This window comes from Sorghum bicolor, chromosome 5 (genome assembly GCF_000003195.3).
Source record: "Sorghum bicolor cultivar BTx623 chromosome 5, Sorghum_bicolor_NCBIv3, whole genome shotgun sequence".
In the NCBI taxonomy this organism is placed as follows: domain Eukaryota; kingdom Viridiplantae; phylum Streptophyta; class Magnoliopsida; order Poales; family Poaceae; genus Sorghum; species Sorghum bicolor.
The window spans coordinates 36,810,349-36,826,684 of record NC_012874.2 but is presented as its reverse complement, the minus strand read 5'-3'; positions in this window follow the sequence as shown (position 1 = coordinate 36,826,684).

Sequence of the window (16,336 nt, the reverse complement as noted above, 5' to 3'; positions counted from 1 at the left end):
AAGTGGCATAATGCAACTTCTCAGACACCAATGAATGCAAAGTGTTCAGACAGCAGCTGCAATTGGCTATAGAGTCTGGGAGAATCAAGTTTGACAGTTCCAAGGCCCAGAAGCCGATGAAAATAGACCAACATCCTTTCCCGACAAACATGTTGGATGCCAAGGGGAAGGCTAAGGTCTTAACATCGGAGACAGCTGAGAAGAGTGCATCAGTAGATCCTCAGCATCAAGTTACTACTGCCGATGCAAGAAGTAAGGGCTTGGTCCAGGAAGGAACTAGCTCAGGAAGGCCTCCTCGGTCTGGTATCGTTATAACTCATAGAAGGCCTCGAGAAAATTGGCTGCAGCGGGAGGATCGGTATCGGCGCCAGCAAGAAGATTATCGACGGGAAGAAGAAAGACGCCGACAGGAGTGGAATCGGCACAGAGATCATTGGAATTGTCTGTTCTTCATCCATTGTTGGGAGGAAAATATTAAGCTTCCTTCTGTCAGAGACTGCCCTGAGTGCAATGGTTATGATCGGTACGACAGGACTGATCGGCGTTATCATGATGACAATCGGCGATTTGATGGGCCGATCAGAGGAAGAGCATCGGTTCATGATCGGCTGGGGGCAGGCTTAGCGTGCATGATAGGCTTGGTGATCGTGTCCAATATTTTCCCAGGAACCAGGAAGAGCTCGAGGAGATGGCTAATGCGCGAGTTCCCGATGAGTTTATATTTTGCAGGGATGCTAACACGTATCGTATGAAGTCAAGGGAGAACCGACGCCCGGCAGCAAGGCAAAAGCTACTCCCTCCATGGTGTCCTGAAGGTTTGACCAAGACACAGAAAAGGAGATTGCAGCGTGAAAGGCAAGAGGAGCTAAACAAGGGCGAAAACTCTGGTCAGTCTGGAGATCAGCAGCAATCAGATCCTAAGAAAGGAGGTCCATCGGCAGGAGTTAACATGGTCTTTATGTTACCGATGGAGTTTCTTGCACCATCCAGTGATGATGAGTTGGAATTTTCCGATCAAATAGCCCAGCTGGCTCTGGATCCGATGACGGCTATCTTTGAGAAGCCTGCCGATGACGAGAGACAGCATCTCAAAGCTCTGTTCGTCAAAGGAAGGGTTGATGGGCAGCCGATGACCAAGATCCTAGTTGATGGTGGAGCTGCTATTAATATTATGCCATATGCAGTATATCGGAAGCTTGGGAAAGGGGATCAGGACTTGACCAAGACCGATATGATGCTCAAGGATTTTGAAGGAAACGTGTCTCCAGTCAAAGGGGCAATATGTGTGGAGTTGACCATCGGCAGCAAAACCTTGCCGACAACTTTCTTAGTGATCAGTGGAAAGGGTGCTTACAACTTATTGTTGGGAAGAGATTGGATTCATGCCAATTGTTGCATCCCATCTACAATGCACCAATGCTTAGTTCAGTGGGTAGCTGACAAGATTGAGATTGTCCCAGGAGATTCTTCTTATGTTGTTGCATCGGCAGAGGCGGATACCTATGAAAGGACTAGGTGCATTTCAGGGGAAGTTTGGGAGAAAGATTTTCTCAAAGTTGCCGATTACGAGATTCCACTGTTGACGGTCCTTAATGCACATATTTAACCATCAATTAATCATAGAAAAGGATCCAGATGCAACCAACACCTAGACTTAGGGTTTCATCTGACAGAATTCCACGAGTTTTGGTGTTTGTCTATTTCTGCAGGGGGTTATCAGGAAATACGGAAGAAAGGCCCACACGTCGGGTTTACATAGATATATTAACGTGCCGCACAATTTTCTATCATCTAGAAGACTCCAGAAGCCACGGGACCGAACGGGAAGGCAATCGGGCTCGGAGGCAGGGCGCCCGCCCGGCTACAGTGCCCAATCAGGACACGTTTCGCGGATTATGCTCCACCGACCTAAAGGATCAAGGAAAACCGTGCGATTAATGTCAGTTTGATCCAACGGCCCAGATTCACTTGAAGGGACTATAAAACCAGACCCCCTGGCCCCTGGAGATCATACCTCTTCTACAGAATCAAAGCTAGGGTTTCAATTCTTCATCCAAGTAGAGAGGATCCCTCTAGTTCTTCTAGTTCTACCTCTAGTTCATCTAGATCTAGTTCTAGTTCATCTAGTTCTAGTTCTAGTTCCTCTAGTTCTAGTTCTAGTTAGTTCTAGTTGTAATCTAGAAAATAGGGAGAGAGAAGAGGAGAGCGGAGGAGGAGCCGGATCTGTCGGATCTTCCTCAACATTGTACTTTTGCAGCATCTAGTTCGTTCTTCATCGTTCTCCAGGTTCTTCAACTCGTAACTCCTGAGTTCTCTAATTACTTTTATTTACATTCAAGTTATTTATTGGATTCCCGCTTGCATCAAGTGCTCTAATCTTTGAAACATTAGAGTAGTAATTAATAGATTAGACGTGGTGTTTAGTCTTGCAATTACCTGGAATTGCACACAATCCTACGGATTGTTGTGGTAGCCCTAGGGTAGTGACAGCCCTAACGGTCGACGTATTCCACCACGTTCGGATCGGTGTTTGTAGGACCGTAGTCAGACCTTCCTAGCCCCCTTCTCATCTCTTTCTGTGGTTAGTGCTCTGATGTCCCGATATAGATAATCTTGAAGTAATTCTTGATTCTTAGATCAACTAGAGAACTCTCAGGAAACTTCCTCTCTTCCCACCAAAAATAATCATATAGTTATCCTTGGGCGATCTTGGATCTTAATTAGTACACTCACGTTCCTTGTGGAAAATCGATACTCTGGAATACTCCCGGGTGAAGGCTACATCGGTATCCGTGCGCTTGCGGATTTTTTCTGTTTGCGTTTAAAATACCCAACATCCACCGATCCAAGCAGTCGGTTCTGACGACGGTTTTTAATGGATAGATTCGCCGATGATGGAAAATTAGGCCAGGGATTCACATCGGCCAATGATTTGGTAGAAGTAGATATAGGTAGTGGTGATAAGCCTAGGCCTACTTTTATTAGTGCTAAATTAGATCCTGAGTGTAAGCAACAATTAACTAGCTTGTTAAAAGAATATAAAGATTGCTTTGCTTGGGATTATACCGAGATGCCTGGTTTAGACCGATCAATTGTTGAACATCGGTTACCCATTAAGCCTGGATTTCGGCCACATCAGCAACCAGCTCGCCGATGTAATCCTAACATTCTACCTGATATTAAGGCCAAAATCACCAAACTCATTGAAGCTAAGTTTATTCGGCAGTGTCGATATGCCGAATGGATTTCCAATGTTGTTCCGGTTTACAAGAAAAACGGGAAGCTTCGGGTGTGCATTGATTTCAGGAATCTCAATAAAGCTACGCCGATGGATGGATACCCAATGCCTGTTGCCGATCTATTGGTTGACGCTGCGGCTGGTCATCGGGTCATCAGCTTTATGGACGGCAATGCAGGATACAATCAAATATTCATGGCAGAGGAAGATATTCCAAAAACCGCATTTAGGTGTCCTGGTCAAGTTGGGTTATTTGAATGGATAGTCATGACCTTCGGGTTGAAGAATGCTGGTGCTACTTATCAAAGGGCCATGAATTTTATATTTCATGAGTTCATCGGCAAGCTGGTGGAGATCTATATTGATGATGTGGTGGTCAAGTCTGGAGATTTCTCAAAGCATCTTGCCGATTTACGAAAAGTATTAGAGTGCACAAGGAAGCATGGATTGAAGATGAATCCCAACAAGTGTGCATTTGGTGTATCGGCAGGGCAGTTTCTTGGTTTCATGGTACATCAAAGGGGTATTGAAATTAGTTGAAGATCTATTGATGCCATCAATAAAATAGTGGCCCCTACCAACAAGACTGAGCTCCAGTCCTTGATCGGCAAGGTAAATTTTATCAGGAGATTTATATCCAATCTGTCTGGTAAGATTCGTGCTTTCAGTCCTCTCCTTAAGTTGAAAGCCGATCAAGAGTTTATTTGGGGAAAAGAGCAGCAGTTGGCTTTGGATGAAATCAAGAAATATCTAGCGAATCCTCCAGTTCTAGTTCCACCTCAGCAGGGAAAGCCCTTCAGATTGTATTTGTCTACCGATGGGACGGTTATCGGTTCGGCTTTGATTCAAGAATTTGAAGGGAAAGAGCGTGTAATTTATTACTTAAGCAGGAGATTAATTGATGTTGAGACCAGGTATTCGGCCATTGAGAAGTTATGCTTATGCTTTTATTTTTCGTGTATTAAATTGAGGCACTATTTATTATCGGCCGAATGCACTGTTGTTTGCAAAGATGATGTGATCCGATACATAATATCTATGCCGATTTTGAGTGGCAGGATCGGTAAATGGATTTTAGCACTGTCGGAGTTCGATCTGCGTTACGAATCGGCTAAGGCAGTTAAAGGACAGATTATGGCCGATTTTGTGACTCAGCATTGCGGTGTAGTGGAGGTCTTGGAAATTGTGCCCAGGACACTTTTCTTTGATGGATCTACATGTGACCGGGGGGCAGGAATCGGCATTGTATTAGTTTCCCCTAAGGGGAGGAAGTATGAATTTTCCTTGCCGATTGTTGCTACATCGACAAATAATCAGGCTGAGTATCAGGCTCTGATCAAGGGATTGGAGTTGTTAAGAGAAGTTCGTGCTGATGCTGTTGAAATTTTTGGGGATTCTATGTTGGTTATAAATCAATTGGCCGGGAGCTATGAATGCCGAAGTGAAGTTCTCATAACTCATTTCGAGAAAAGCATGCGACTGTTGAAGGAATTCAAAGATTTCCGATTAGAGCATATTCCTCGATTGCATAATGAAGAGGCCAATCGGTTAGCTCAGCATGCCTTGGGATATCAGCCTATGATTAATGCAATATCGGCAATCGGTACCGATGATTGGAGGAAGGAAATTATTGATTATCTAAAGGATCCATCCAAGAAAGTTGAAAGACGAGTTCGATTTCAAGCAACCAAATATGTGCTCCTTGAAGATGAATTGTATTATCAAACTATTGATGGGATTCTTCTCCGATGCTTGGGTGATGATGAAGCTAGAAGTTTGATGGGAGAAATCCATGAAGGAGTGTGTGGAGCGCATCAGTCAGCTTTTAAGATGAAGTGGATGATTCGAAGGAATGGATATTTTTGGCCGACCATACTTGAGGATTGTTTTAAATATTTCAAGGGGTGTCAAGGTTGTCAAAAGTTTGGTAATATTCAAAGAGCACCCGCATTGGCTATGAATCCTATAATAAAGCCTTGGCCGTTCCGGGGATGGGCTATCGATCTGATCGGCCAGATTTATCCACCATCTAGCAAAGGGCATAAGTTCATTCTGGTTGCCACTGATTATTTCACTAAGTGGGTTGAAGCTATTCCTTTGAAGAAAGTCACATCGGCCAATATGATTGATTTTGTGAAGGAGCATATTATTTACCGATTTGGGATCCCTCAAACGATTACTACCGATCAGGGCACTATGTTCACATCGGGGGAGTTTGATGAATTCGCAATCGGTATAGGGATTAAAGTGTTGAATTCTTCTCCTTATTATGCTCAAGCCAATGGGCAGGCCGAGGCGTCTAACAAAGGAATTATCAAGCTTATTAAACGAAAGATTGAAGAGAATCCTAAGCGGTGGCATACATTATTAAATGAAGCATTGTGGTCTTATCGGATGGCTTGTCAAGGATCAACCAAGGTGTCACCCTATCAATTGGTGTATGGACATGATGCGGTGTTGCCTTGGAAAATTAAGGCTGGATCTAGGCGATTATCTTTTCAAGATCAATTAACTGCCGATGATTATGCCACTTTGATGACCGATGAATTGGATGATCTAGCAGGGCATCGGTTAAAAGCTTTAATGAGTATAGAAAAAAATAAGAAGAGAGTTGCTAGATGGTATGATAAGAAAGTGAAGGCTAAGGAGTTTGCCGATGGGGATTTGGTATGGAAATTAATTTTGCCAGTCGGGACTAAAAGTTCGAAGTTTGGAAAGTGGTCTCCTAATTGGGAAGGTCCTTATCGGATAAGTCGATCGGCTCCTGGTAATGCCTATATTCTAGAAACTCTCGAAGGAGTTGAATTTCCCAGAGCATTAAACGGCAAGTATTTAAAGAAGTACCACCCTAGCATATGGGTCGATGCATAAAAGTTTAAATGCCGATAACATTCCTATCGGCTGGATTAAAGTGTATCTGGGGATGGATTTAATGTTTCAAAAGATGCCGATAACAGTCCTATCGGCTAGACTAAAAGCTGAGGTAGCAGGAAAGCACAGATATGATGCCGATGAAAACTTTATGTGTTAAGCAACACCTGGATTGCTGATATAGCGCGTAGCCGAATTTGGTTGGCTGCTTCTATCTCCTTGATGTCATCATCGGCAGAACCTTCTATCGGCTTCAGCTTCTTCTTCAGTTGAAGTGCCTTGCGACCATGAACATTTCGCTCGTGCTCAAGAAGCCTGATGGTCTCTGGCAATTGGCTCTCTTCCTGTTGGGCTTGGGATAAGGCGTTCTCCACTTCCTTGAGTTCCGCCAACAGGGATTCTCTTCTTGCTGATAGATCGGATATCTTCTGCTTCAGCGCATCTCCTGAAGATCTCAGGATACCGATGTTCTTGTGCTTCTCATCGGTCAGGAGTTTCTCTTTCCTCATTTCATCGGAAAGCTGAGTCTGAGCGGCTCTATCGGCAAGACGCCGAGAAGCTCTCTGATACTGCAGCTGGCGACTCTCCAAATGAGCGGCTTGGAATAGAATTTCTTCGACGTCGGCTGGGATTTGGCCTCTGAGAGTTCTGAACAGAGTCTTGGTGGAGTCTGAGTCATCGACCAACTGCGCTGTGTCCTGGTGGAGGAGAGCTGACAATTCTTCCAGCCTGGCCCTGATCTCTGCCGGTGTAATGCCAACTGTCCGAGAAGAGCTTGCTTCTTCGCCTTCTTCTTCGGAGAGATCGATGGCGAAGGAAAACAGGCTGTCGGGAGAATCTTGTTCCTGGGAGGGAGAGCAAGGTTAGTTCATACTCAGAGAATCGGCAAATAATGCTGACGGTAGACGGTGACTTACTTGCTTCAAGGCGATCTCTTGCCTTGGACTGGGAGGTGCTGACGGAGCTGCAGGCTGATCGGCTAAAGATGCCGATGGAACTACAGGTTGATCAGCTAAGGTTGCCGATGAGACGATATCGACTGAAGGAAGTCAAGAAAGGTTATGAGACTAAATGAGAATAAGTTCATCGGCAACAGTATTGTCAAAATATGTTACCTGGAGAAGGAACAACAGTTGTCTGAATCGGGGGAACCGCCGATGATGTAATTGGACCCACCGGGCCAGTTGTTTGTTCACCCTCATCAGCTGATGTACCTTCCGTTTGAGGTTCTTCTTGCTGGGGTCCTTCCATCTGTGGTGCTTCCTGCATTGGTTGGGGAGAAAGTGCTTGCTGCGTCTGAACGTCTGGAGAAGAAGGAGAAGACTCCACCGGAATTGGAGACACCGGAGGAGGAAGGGGAGTTGCCACTTTATGGCGCTTTGTTCCAGCCTTAGCACCTTTGGTACCTTTTCTCTTAGGTTGGCTAGACTGGGGGGCATCGGCACTTTGACGCTTGGCTTTTGCCGATGCACCAGTTTGCTGCAATAACGAACAAGGGTTTATGAGCCTAAATATAGCCGATATAAAGATAGTCAGCGTAAAAGAAAAAGATTTGACAAATTGCCTTGAAAGCCTGCGCCAGAGTGGAGGCGGCTACCGTAGGTGATGCCTGAGCTCTCTTGGTGGTGACTTTCCTGAGGCGCACACCCCGATGCACGACGGAAGCTAGAGTGGGAGCATTGTGGCCGATTGAGGAGATCGGGCCTGATGGAAACAAGTCGATCGGCTTGCCACTCCTGCTAACCGATGGGGGGATGTTGTCAACCTGCAAAAAGAATACAAGGGTAAGCTACCGATGGAAATAGTATTGAAAAATGAAACATCGGTTTAAAATGCTTACAGTGTCATCGGGGACTTCGTATTCGGGGTCGATCATGCCGCGGTATGAGAGGGCCGATCTGCAGAATAGGTGCTCTTTCTATTCTGCCCACCATAGCTTGTATGCCTGAGTAATAAAGGCAGCTGGAACCCATTCTGATAGATCTACATCTGTATCGGCATTTGGTGGTAGTTGGGCTACTCGAATCCATCCAAGGAAGTTGGTGATGGGTTCTCTGGGTTTTATCACATCGGCATAAGGAAGTGCAATCGGCAACAGGCCGAAAGCTAGTTGACGGGCTAAGGCCGATGGATTGTAAAATTCATAGGTTTGGGGAGAGGTTTTTGTGCTACCAAAGAAATTCACTGGTATGGCTCTGGGAGTCACAATTGCCATCATCACCTCATTATCCCTGTCAAGAGCCTCATCAAATGGATTGAAGGTTAGAGGGAGCATGCTGTCTGGATCATCATAAGCCAACCATGGTCGTTCATCTCTGGCTAGTCCTTTATACAGAGTCTGGAAGAATCGGCCGATTTGATCCGGATTATTCCCTGAACCAGGTAGAACTATGGCAGCTTCGCCAAAGTTCAGGGGGGCACGTGTTGCCGATTCCTCTTCGCCCAACACATGATTTTCGGCTATATCTCTTGGGAAATGCTGTGTGAACAAGTTAAAGTTAAGGCGCTTATGCAAGTGCAGATTGAGCCACATGTTAATAAACCACCAGGGACCTCCCAAGTTGCCGATAGACTGACCAAGCAGGAGTTTCTGGGCTACCTGATGGAGAAGATGGTAAGCAGCGCCAAGCAAGTATCGACCGAGAGGAAATTGGCCACCGTTAGCCAGTCTCTCTGCTGCCGATAGATAGACTGAAGTCGGTCCTGCCGATCGACCACAGAATACGAACTTGTCCAGCCACATGTTCAGAAAGGTGGTTTGTTCCTTTATGGTGACAGGCCCCTTCCCACGGTACTTCTGAATGTACCCCGACCAACCGCCGATAGCGCGAGTCTCCACTTTGGCACTAGGAGCGGTATCAAAGAAGTGGGTGCTATCGGCAGAAGAGACGCCTAGACCAGTGAGCATAGCTACATCGGCAAGAGTGGGAGAAACAGGGCCGTGGCCAAAGACGAAAGCATTAAGGGTATCTGACCAAAAATAAGACGCAGCTATCAACAGCGACTCGTTCTTGTGCATATCGGCAATAGATAGCCTGATGCATTGGGCTAGCTTCCTTTCACCCCACTGGACTTCATTCGAATTGCTGACTCTCAAGAACCAATCTTTCCACCCTACAGTAGGGCTGGGCCAAGAGCGAAAGGTGTCTTTCCACAGATCTAAAGAAAAATTTTCGGCTCTAAAGGGAATCCTGTTGGTTTCTGCGTTGATAACGTCAGTTGGATCTGGATCCCCTAGAGGGCCGAGGCATTGAAGGTGTGGTTGATCAGTGGGGATAACAATTTTGTTGGACAATTCCTAGTGGTTTTGGGAATAAAAAGAAATACAAAGAGAAAAGAAAAGGAAGATATTCAGTAAAATGAATTGCGGATGAACAGGGATACGAAGAAAAATACAGGAGACGGGATGGAGATCTGACCTCAGGGACGACGAAGCCAATGGCCATCTTGCCGCGAAGAGAGCGTTTGAGGGCACCGGAGTTGATGAGGAGGAGTGCTTGTCGGAGGTCTTGGGAGTTTTGAATGGCGCCGCCGCTGGAAAAGTAAAGTTGGGTGGTGGAATGATGTGATGGGGAAGGAGTACCCGAGAAGAAACTATTTATAGGACAAAATGGGCAAGGGCAAATCTGACTTATCTCTTTGCCGCATCCGAGAAATCCGAGGGTACTCAGGTAGATATGGTAACTGTTCACACGGTAATCAAGGGGTTGCGCAGGTGATTTGACGGGAGGCGGTCATTATCTGAAGATATTTTACTGTACGAGATCTCCTGGTCGGTCCATCGGCAGCGTTCTATAACGGTCATATTGCCGATGGGCGGATAGAGGGAAGGTAGCCGTTTGTACGAACATCCTGGTCAGTACATCGGCAGATCTTTGTAACGGTATTATTGCCGATGTACAGTTGAGAGAGAAATGCCCGTTTAGGAAGTTGGGGATTTCGAGGAATCTGCGGAGGAATAGGATCAGAGTTGTTCAGATTGAGGTTGTCGGTTACCAGATTAGGAGCATTAATTGCGGGAAAAGGCATCATTACTGCAGAGAATTTCAGAGCATTAATAGTTTTATACTCCGAAATTGGGGGGCATGTGTTGACACCGTTTTTGGGCACGTGTCTAGGATGGCAGGATAAGGTGGCAGTATGCTGTTTACAGGGTGAGTTGCCGATGAGAATGGTTGCCGATGAAGGAGAGGTTGAATGTGAATAGGTCTGCAGACAGTGATGTGTTTATGCCGATGGCTATAATGGGGGAGTCTGCCGATGACCATGGTAAGGAGTCTGCCGATGACCATGGTAAGGAGTCTGCCGATGATACGGAGGAGGAGTCCGGAAACTGCTGATCGGTTTATGGAAGAATTTCAGTTCGTCACGGGAGATAGCTTTGTTATTTCCTTATTTATTTAAGTCATTTTGTATACGGATTCCGTGTAATTTGGAATTCGAATTCTAATCATGTCTGGTTGTAGCTCTTTGAGCAGGGTATAAATATAGACCCTAGGGCCTTGTAATGAGATACCAATAAATCAAACAAACACACGTTTTTTACTCATATTCCAGCATCTACCTTTCGACGACTTCGTCATACTTTTTTTCCTTTTTATTACGAGTTCTTAGGAATTCGTCGACTTAAGCTCGGCGTATTCTCGAGTTCCGCGTGAGTACCTCTTAGCCGTGACATCCGGGCGCATCGCTGTTGTCACGACTAAAGTATTCGAGTTATCACCTTTGCCGATAGTAAGGTCAAATCGGCTGGCACGCCTTAACGTTTGAATCGGGTATTAGCCCTTTGTGTTTGCAGATCGATTTTGCATCAACAACAGCAATCCTCGAGCTTGTGGTTGGCCCCTCCCTTGTGATAAGGGCAGGGCTCCTTGAGCATCTTATGGAAGACGGCCCCCTCCGGGGGGCCTCAAGGCTTCTTGCGCTCGACCGCGGCAAAGAAATCGTCGTCGAGGGTCTCTCGCTTATTCTGTCACGCTTTCTTCTTGTTGTTGTTCTTTTTGGGCCCCCTGCTGGGGCCTTCGTTGTCTTTTGCTGGTGCCTTCCCCTTGCTGCTCTCGTGGCTAAAGAAAGCACCGACGACCTCCTCGTCGGTAGCGTAGTTCGCCACTATGTCCATCAGCTCGTCGACAGTTTGCGTATGATTTCGCCCTAACTCCCTCACCAAATCCTTACAGGTGGTGCCTGAGACGAACGCCAAAATGACATCATGGTCAGGGATGTGCGGGAGCTCTGTGCGCTACTTGGAGAAGTGTCGAGCGTACTCTCGGAGAGATTCTCTAGATTTCTGCTTCCACTTGCTGAGGTCCCACAAATTGCCAGGGCGGATGTAAGTCCCTTTGAAATTTCATTCGAACACCCGGACCAGGTCGGTCCAATCGTGGATTTGGTTGGCCGGGAGTTCCTCGAGCCACCTACGAGCTATGTCGGAGAGGAACAGCGGGAGCTGCCGGATGATGGTCCGATCGTCCCCTCGAGCGCCTCCCAGCTGGCATGCCAGCCGAAAATCCACCAGCCATAGCTCTGGCTTGGTTTTGCCATTGTATTTGACAATGCTGGTCGGGGGTCGGAACGGGCTTGGCAGCGGCATGCTGCGAATTGCTCTACTGAAGACTCGAGGGCCCGGCGGCTCTAGAGCCATCCGATCCTCGTCGCTATCGTAGCGTCCACCGAGGTGGGCGCTGTAGCCCCGCTCCTCGGCATCTCTGTGTTTGCGGCGTCGATGCTCGTTGATGTCGCGTCAAGCGTCACGAGGGTCCTGATTGTCGACGAGGCGCTCTTGGATTGGCACTGTCTTCTTGCCTCGAGGTGGCGGCTCCTGATGAACCGATATCTCCCTCTCGCTTCGGGCCGGCTCAGGGCGCTTTTCTGTGGCTGCCCCTCGACGTCGAGAGGCTGAGCTCTCAGCTTGCTGGGCTACCGCCACATTGAGCAGACCTTGCACCTCATCTCAAATGTGTCATGCCTAGGAGTTCGAGGCTCAGGCATGTTACATAGCAGCATGGTCACCGCCATGATGTTCTGACCAGCTCGAGGAAAACGGCTGACGAGCGGTTCAGGCTCATTGTCCACCACGATCTATCGGTACACGTCTCGAGCGGGTCTGCGCGCACCTCCGCCGTGCAGGTGCGGTTGGTCTCGCTCGAGGGCTCGCTCAAGCTGGCTGAGGCGCTCTCAGTCCTCATCGAGCTTGGCTTTCAGCTCTTGTAGTTGCGCAAGTTGCACAACATTGTCATCCTGAGGTGGAGGGTTCGCTTGCCCATTGTTCCCAGGTGTCTTGGGATCTTCCCCTGCTATAGGAGCTCGAGTGCCTGTGGCGGTGTCCTCCGTGTCGTCCGTGGTAACCACGGCCCCATCGACGTTGAAGCAATCCCTTGTAGGGTCGTAGCTGTCGGATTCGGAGTCGGGGTCTGGTTCGGCGGTGTAGAAACATCCGCATCCCTCCTCCGCCAACTGTTGTCTGAGCGTGGTAAGGGTGTATCGCCCAGGTCCCAGACGACGAGGCCTATGTATCTGAGGAAAGCATGGACGCTCAGCCACCTGCTGAGCTTGCCGCCGCGTCTCCATGTTGTGCGGGAGGGCCAGTGGCTGCTCAATGCACGTGCTGGCATCGGGACATATTGTCCTAGCGAGTGATGTCGCGGCATTGTCCAGGCCGAACGGGAGCCTCCGCCTTGCGGCGAACAGTCCATGTGGTAACAGGGCAGATGGTGCGCGGGGTGCGCTGTCCCTTGGCGCCGTCGTGTGGCCGCTCTGTCGCCTGGTCGTCGTGATCGCCGTGTTGGTGTGTGGAGGTATCGGCTCCTCCACCGTTGCTCGGCCCGCACGGGGCGACGATCGTGCAGCGGCGGTGGGGCGGCGGTGATGTTGATCATGCCTCCTCTTGGGCGGGGAGGCGTGGTGATGAGGTCGTCGTGGGGCCTTCGATTGTGCGGGCAAGACGCATGCCCCTCCCGGTCCTCTGACCAAGAGCAGGATCATGTTGTAGCCCAAACCAGTAGACATGAACTCAAGGCACCCAAACCAGATCACCGTGGAGCGCGGGATAGGTGAGATGTGAGTGGCCATCCGAAAAAAGATGGGAAGTCGACTGTAACACGCTGGACCCTTACGTGGGGCACCAACTGTCGGTGTTTTGACCCCAGGGGGTAACACCAACGAGTGAATTTGTGTGCGTGCTCCCTTTTCTAGATGGTTATGCGAGAAAGACACAAAGATTTATCCTGGTTTGGGCAAAAGAAGGCCCTACGTCTAGTGGGGGGGAGAGAACGTGTATTATCTCGCACCTAAGTGCTTGTACAGGGGTGAATATAAGTGTATGGGGCCGAGAGCTCTAAGTCCTCGCCGGATGTGGTGTTGTGTGTGTTGTGTTCTATGAGTGTCCCTGATATCATCCTCAACGTCCCCTTTTATAGTTCCAAAGGGAGGCCTAGGTTACAATACGTAGGTGTGAGTAGACCTTGATAGGGGTATGGCGCTGACCTACTCGAGCCCTCCGTATCGGCGTGGCTGTTGACACTAGCTAACACCACTTAGATACTAGGTTGTCATCCCCAGCATGGTGCCAGAGTGTACAAAGGTATTTATAAATGTAAAGGCTCTCTAGAAAATAATCTATTCTATCCGCAAGCGCACAGATAAAATACCTCATTGTAGCATTTCACCAGGATAAGTATTCCAGGTATCGTTATTTATAATTTTGCTTAAGAAGACAAGGGATGAAATTAAGATAAGGACAAAATCTATCAAGGCATAGACTAGAGATAAACTTGCAAGAACATGATTACTAATGAGAAACTCGTCACACAGTCACTTACTTTAGCAGGGGGTAAACCATAAAGATAATGATAATGAATTATAAGTTCAAGGGCAAATAACACAGCGATTAGAAAATAGACTACTCCTCATATATGTAGGTGATGTCAGATTAGCTAGAGAATGGATTCTAAGTTATCTACTATCTATTAAGTCATAATCTACTCTAGTTATCTACAAGATCATATATAGCATAAAAGACTCTTCATTCATGTATAAGGAACATTGCTAAAGTAAATCAGAACATCGCAAGACATACTCCGCAATACCAGTTCTGCCTGTCCTATCAACGGAGGGTGGACTATATAAGAATCAACGAAGCTGTCACTATCGCGAACTACCACACGACCCGGCCAATAGGATACATTTGCAGGTAAATAACATCTAAGCACCACGCCCACATGTGATCTACCACTTAACTCCCTCACGCCAAGATCTTAGCGCTTTGCAAACTTATACATAAACTCATTATCAATCATATCTATATCAAATATAGAACTAGAGCAAATTAAGAACATAATAAATAAAGACATAATGCAATTAGAACAAAGTATTAGAGAAAGATATGAATAATACCAATCTTTATTACCGAAGATCCGAATCCAGAGCGTAGTGCTCTACTTCTCTAATTGCTATCTAATCAAACCTCTAAACTTGAAGGATTAGGGAGTAGCTAATTCTAATTCTCTATGGGAAAGAAGCTCTAAACCCTAACTTTGATGGCTACCTCTGATAATGATTTCTTCTCTTCATGTGAATTTGGGCCGTCGGATCAAACTGACCTTGATTGCATGGTTTAGATTCATCCTTTAGGTCGGTGAAGCTTAGTCCCGAAAGAGAGTCCTGATTGGACTCTAACCCTGTGCGGGCACCCAAGGTGGGTGGGCGGGCGCCCTGCCCTCGAGCCCGATCGTGTTCTCGTTCGTTCCCGTGGCTTCTGGACTCTTCTAGATTGAGGAAAATTGCGCAGCACGTAATTATCTCGTTGTAAACATGACATGTGGGCCTTCTCTCCATATTCTCTGATAACCCCCTATAGAAATAGATAAACACCAAAGCTCGTGGAATTCTGTCAGATAAAACCCTAATTCTAGATGTTTGATGCATATTGATCCTTTTCCATGTTTATTTGATTATTAATTTTAGTACTTAAGGACCGTCAACAAACTCCCCCAAGCTTACCCTTTGCTCGTCCCTGAGCAAATAGCTAAACTCAGACAGATCAGGAGTTGCTTCGATGTTTTCTTTCCTGACAGGCACACATGCTTTTATAAAATTCTTCCAGATTAGAGTGAAGTGTCATGGTGCTTAATACCTGTACCTAAGTCTTAAGTAATTTAAAGACAAAATAATTAAGTCAAGCACTATTCCTCCTGCCTATACTTCACCTTTGTTCCAGAGTTTTTGCATAAGTTTTCAAAATAAAACTCAGAGTTCCCAGCAATGATTCTCTCAAGTCTCTCTATATGTGGTATTTGTGGATTCTTACCAAAAATGTCACTTACCTATAGCTAATGGAATATTTAAGTGGAGCTCATAGGAGTGAAAAACAACTCATACATATGTTGTCTAATCGAGCTATGGATCCAAAGGAACTCAACATATAATTAAATCAAGATGTGCATGTGTGGTGGAGAAATGTATAAGTGATAATAAAACTTAGTTCTCATTGCTCCTCATATTGCTATCTCTCCTCCTTTTTGATCTTTGCTTTGAGAGAACATGGGCTATCTCCCTTTTTTCAGGTGGGTAGTAGATACCCCTAATTCTACTGTCGGACACTTGTCCATTTTTTCCGCTCAAGTGGGCATCTTTGTACTCCTAATTCTACTTCGGACACTTGTCCATTTTTACGTCTCGTCTCACTCTTTTTCTTTCTTTTCTAAGGTTCCGGGCACTTGCCCCTTTTTATTTCCTCGCATATTTTTGCATAACCCATGCCTCTTCTGCATTGAATCTTTTTAGAGAGAGAGAATAACAATATTTGGGACAGTGAGTGATAATATTTTTAGCAATTTTAATAATTGGTGGTGGATGGTGTAGTAGATGTGTGCAAATGAATATCTTAATTTAACCACATGAAAAGCTTCTAAGGGTCTACATAGCTCGATCAAACTCAATGTGAATATAGTAAAAGATGTTATAGCAAGTATGGCTGTGGTAGGTAGTTTGTAATGCTAGAAACTCATCATGTGATTTGTAAGTTCTCAAAATAAATCTCCAGAACTTAGTGTAGTAGGAACAAGATAAACAGCAGCTCAAACTTTATATTATGTCCTTCGCTTACCTAGACTTTAGTTTTATGCTTCCCAAAGATAGTAATTTCAGTTTTAGTAATTCCTGGAAGAACTCTAATATAGAAGCTAGGTACTTGTAAGTAAGCAAACAGAGCAACTGTTCATCATTTCCAAC